The sequence below is a fragment of the Syngnathus leptorhynchus genome, unplaced genomic scaffold (assembly GCF_054491065.1).
Source record: "Syngnathus leptorhynchus isolate UIUO unplaced genomic scaffold, UIUO_Slep HiC_scaffold_93, whole genome shotgun sequence".
NCBI lineage: Eukaryota > Metazoa > Chordata > Actinopteri > Syngnathiformes > Syngnathidae > Syngnathus > Syngnathus leptorhynchus.
In genome coordinates this window covers 222,453-227,500 of record NW_028232060.1, presented here as the reverse complement: position 1 = coordinate 227,500, position 5,048 = coordinate 222,453, and positions in this window count along the sequence as shown.

Sequence of the window (5,048 nt, the reverse complement as noted above, 5' to 3'; positions counted from 1 at the left end):
GTAGCGCGGAAGCCATACGCCCCCCCGATGCGGAGCGACAGACGCCCCCGCGACCGCGGTTGGTCGGGAAGGCTTTTCGGATAGAGGTCGGACGGTGTGTGTGGACGGCTTCCCGTGGTGCCGCCGCTATCAAGCCGGAGGGTTTGAGAAACGACATTCGCGGAAGGACCGGCGCGGCCGGCGGACGCTCGCACGCGCGGCGCCCGACACTCAGCCGCTCGCTCGGCCTCCGTGGATCGTGGCTAGGTGGGATGGATGCCAAACCGGGTCGTCTCGGTCTCGCCGCAGTACGGTCGCGCCGGGGCCTGCGGGGCGGCGCGGGGAGCGCACGCTCACGCGGCGGCCGGGGCGCTAGAGTGCGACCCGCAGTGGGTAGGAACCGTCCACCCGACGTCGGACGAGCCGAGGCCGATGGAGGCCCTACCAAGGCGGGTCATGAGTGCCAGTCGGTCAGTTGGGTGAGGGGGTACTCGGAGGCCCGCCGGGAGCAGACGGGCGACCGGGGATGGGGGGCGTACGCGGGCGGGCGCCGGGAGAAGACGGCCCGTCCGGGGTCGAATCTCGGCCTGTGTTTTCGGAGCCGGCCGGGCATCACGCTCCCTCCTTGGATGGACAACATTCGTAGTTGACACTTTGTGTCATTTTATCCGAGCGGGCGGGCGCCTCGAGAGGCGGACCGTCCGGGGCGACTCTCGGCCTGTGTTTTCGGAGCCGGCCGGGCCTCAAGCTCCCTCCTTGGATGGACAACATTCGTAGTTGACACTTTGTGTCATTTTATCCGAGCGGGCGGGCGCCGCGAGGCGGACCGTCCGGGGCGACTCTCGGCCTGTGTTTAAGGAGCCGGCCGGGCATCACGCTCCTTCCTTGGATGGACAACATTCGCAGTTGACACTTTGTGTCATTTTATCCGAGCAGACGGGCGCCGCGAGGCGGACCGTCCGGGGCGACTCTCGGCCTGTGTTTTCGGAGCCGGCCGGGCATCACGCTCCCTCCTTGGATGGACAACATTCGTAGTTGACACTTTGTGTCATTTTATCCGAGCAGACGGGCGCCGCGAGGCGGACCGTCCGGGGCGACTCTCGGCCTGTGTTTAAGGAGCCGGCCGGGCATCACGCTCCTTCCTTGGATGGACAACATTCGCAGTTGACACTTTGTGTCATTTTGTTCGGCCTGTGTTTAAGGAGGCGGCCGTCCTCCACTCGGTCCGTGTTTAAGGAGCGACACTCGCGCTCCGGTTCGGCCTGTATTTAGGGAGGCGGCCGTCCTCCGCTTGGTCTGTGTTAAGGGCGACACTCGGTCCATGTTTGAGGAGCCTGGCCCTGACGCTCCTCTCCGGCCTGTGTTTAAGGAGGCGGCCGTCCTCCCCTTGGTCTGTGTTAAGGGCGACACTCGGTCCATGTTTGAGGAGCCTGGCCCTGACGCTCCTCTCCGGCCTGTGTTTAAGGAGGCGGCCGTCCTCCCCTTGGTCTGTGTTAAGGGCGACACTCGGTCCGTGTTTAAGGAGCGGCCCTCGCGCTCCGGTTCGGCCTGTATTTAGGGAGGCGGCCGTCCTCCGCTTGGTCTGTGTTAAGGGCGACACTCGGTCCGTGTTTAAGGAGCCGGCCCTGACGCTCCTCTTCGGCCTGTGTTTAAGGAGGCGGCCGTCCTCCACTTCCTTCCATGCACCACCACATTCGCAGTTGACACTTTGCCATTTTTTCAGAGAGGTGACACTTAGTCGTTTTTTCGAAAGTTGACACTTAGTCGTTTTTTCGAAAGTTGACACTTTGCCGTTTTTTCAGAGAGGTGACACTTAGCCGTTTTTTCGAAAGTTGACACTTAGCCGTTTTTTCGAAAGTTGACACTTAGCCGTTTTTTCGAAAGTTGACACTTAGTCACTTTTTCGCCACAGTAACACCTCCAGCGCGTGCCACGGCGCTTTTCAGGTCTTCTATCCGACCTTGTGCTGTCGAGGACGGCGTGTCCGACGCCGTGGGGAGACCAGCACCATCTCCTCCATACTCGTAAACGGGGTGCTTTGGAAAACGGGGGGAAAGTCGATGAGTACACTGACTACTGGGACCATTTCATTGTACTCTGGCGCACCTGAAGACCAAAAAAGGTACTGCACCTTAGCCCGGGTACCTCACCCCCTGGTACCTCGAGGAGAACTTAGAAAAATTTCGACAAATTTTTGGTGAGCTCCAGGGAGAGAGGCTGATTTTTCGCTTTTTGAGGCCGACCGCCGAACCGGCGCGGGGCGGACTCACAAGCCCCCCAGAGCCGTGGGCACTTAGTCGTTTTTTCAGAGAGGCGACACTTAGTCGTTTTTTCAGAGGCGACACTTAGTCGTTTTTTCGAAAGTTGACACTTAGCCGTTTTTTCGAAAGTCGACACTTAGCCGTTTTTTTGGAAAGTTGACACTTAGTCGTTTTTTCGAAAGTTGACACTTAGTCGTTTTTTCGCCACAATTGGCTCTGAGCTCCAGGGGGAGAGCCTGGTTTTGCCTTATTTCAGGCCGGCTGGGGAACCGGCGCAGGTCGGATGCACGAGCCCGGCAGAGCCGTGGGCACTTAGAAAATTTTCGCCGATTAAGCTGGGACCTCCAGGCGGAGACCGGCATTCCTCGTCCTCGGGGTTCGACCCAGGAACCGGCGCTGGGCAGACGCCGTAGCCACGCAGAGCCGTGGGCACTTAGAAAATATTCGCCAAGTTGGCTCTGAGCTCCAGGCGGAGAGGCTGGTTTTGCCTTATTTCAGGCCGGCTGGGGAACCGGCGCGGGTCGGATGCACGAGCCCGCAGAGCCGTGGGCACTTTGCCATTTTCTCAGAGTCGACACTTAGTCGTTTTTTCAGAGAGGCGACACTCTGTCGTTTTTTCGAAAGTTGACACTTTGCCGTTTTTTCAGAGATGTGACACTTAGCCGTTTTTTCAGAGATGTGACACTTAGCCGTTTTTTCAGAGATGTGACACTTTGCCGTTTTTTCAGAGATGTGACACTTTGCCGTTTTTTCGAAAGTTGACACTTAGCCGTTTTTTCGAAAGTCGACACTTAGCCGTTTTTTCGGAGATGTGACACTTTGCCGTTTTTTCGAAAGTTGACACTTAGCCGTTTTTTCGAAAGTTGACACTTAGTCGTTTTTTCAGAGATGTGACACTTAGAAACTTTTTGCCAAGTTGGCTGATAGCTCCAGGAGGAGACCGTTATTTTTCGTCATTCGAGGCCGACTGCGGAACCGGCGCTGAGCGGACGCCAAAGCTCGGCAGGGCCGTGGGCACTTAGAAACTTTTTGCCAAGTTGGCTGTGAGCTCCAGGAGGAGACCGTTATTTTTCGTCATTCGAGGCCGACTGCGGAACCGGCGCTGGGCGGACGCCAAAGCTCGGCAGGGCCGTGGGCACTTAGAAACTTTTTGCCAAGTTGGCTGTGAGCTCCAGGAGGAGACCGTTATTTTTCGTCATTCGAGGCCGACTGCGGAACCGGCGCTGAGCGGACGCCAAAGCTCGGCAGGGCCGTGGGCACTTAGAAACTTTTTGCCAAGTTGGCTGTGAGCTCCAGGAGGAGACCGTTATTTTTCGTCATTCGAGGCCGACTGCGGAACCGGCGCTGAGCGGACGCCAAAGCTCGGCAGGGCCGTGGGCACTTAGAAACTTTTTGCCAAGTTGGCTGTGAGCTCCAGGAGGAGACCGTTATTTTTCGTCATTCGAGGCCGACTGCGGAACCGGCGCTGGGCGGACGCCAAAGCTCGGCAGGGCCGTGGGCACTTAGAAACTTTTTGCCAAGTTGGCTGTGAGCTCCAGGAGGAGACCGTTATTTTTCGTCATTCGAGGCCGACTGCGGAACCGGCGCTGGGCGGACGCCAAAGCTCGGCAGGGCCGTGGGCACTTAGAAACTTTTTGCCAAGTTGGCTGTGAGCTCCAGGAGGAGACCGTTATTTTTCGTCATTCGAGGCCGACTGCGGAACCGGCGCTGGGCGGACGCCAAAGCTCGGCAGGGCCGTGGGCACTTAGAAACTTTTTGCCAAGTTGGCTGTGAGCTCCAGGAGGAGACCGTTTTTTTTCGTCATTCGAGGCCGACTGCGGAACCGGCGCTGGGCGGACGCCAAAGCTCGGCAGGGCCGTGGGCACTTAGAAACTTTTTGCCAAGTTGGCTGTGAGCTCCAGGAGGAGACCGTTATTTTTCGTCATTCTAGGCCGGCTGCAGAACCGGCGCGGGTCGGATGCACGAGCCCGCAGAGCCGTGGGCACTTTGCCACTTTTTCGCCACAATTGGCTCTGAGCTCCAGGAGGAGACCGTTATTTTTCGTCATTCTAGGCCGGTTGCAGAACCGGCGCGGCTCGGATGCACGAGCCCGCAGAGCCGTGGGCACTTAGAAAATTTTCAGAGAGGCGACACTTTGCCATTTTTTCAGAGAGGTGACACTTAGTCGTTTTTTCGAAAGTTGACACTTAGCCGTTTTTTCGAAAGTTGACACTTAGCCGTTTTTTCGAAAGTTGACACTTAGTCGTTTTTTCGCCAAAGTGCCCACCTCCAGCGCGTGCCACGGCGCTTTCCAGGTCTTCTATCCGACCTTGTGCTGTCGAGGACGGCGTGTCCGACGCCGTGGGGAGACCAGCACCATCTCCTCCATACTCGTAAACGAGGTGCTTTGGAAAACGGGGGGAAAGTCGATGAGTACACTGACTACTGGGACCATTTCATTGTACTCTGGCGCACCTGAAGACCAAAAAAGGTACTGCACCTTAGCCCGGGTACCTCACCCCCTGGTACCTCGAGGAGAACTTAGAAAAATTTCGACAAATTTTTGGTGAGCTCCAGGGAGAGAGGCTGATTTTTCGCTTTTTGAGGCCGACCGCCGAACCGACGCGGGGCGGACTCACAAGCCCCGCAGAGCCGTGGGCACTTAGTCGTTTTTTCAGAGAGGCGACACTTAGTCGTTTTTTCGAAAGGCGACACTTAGCCGTTTTTTCGAAAGTCGACACTTAGCCGTTTTTTCGAAAGTTGACACTTAGTCGTTTTTTTGAAAGTTGACACTTAGTCGTTTTTTCGCTGATTTTGCTGGGACCTCCA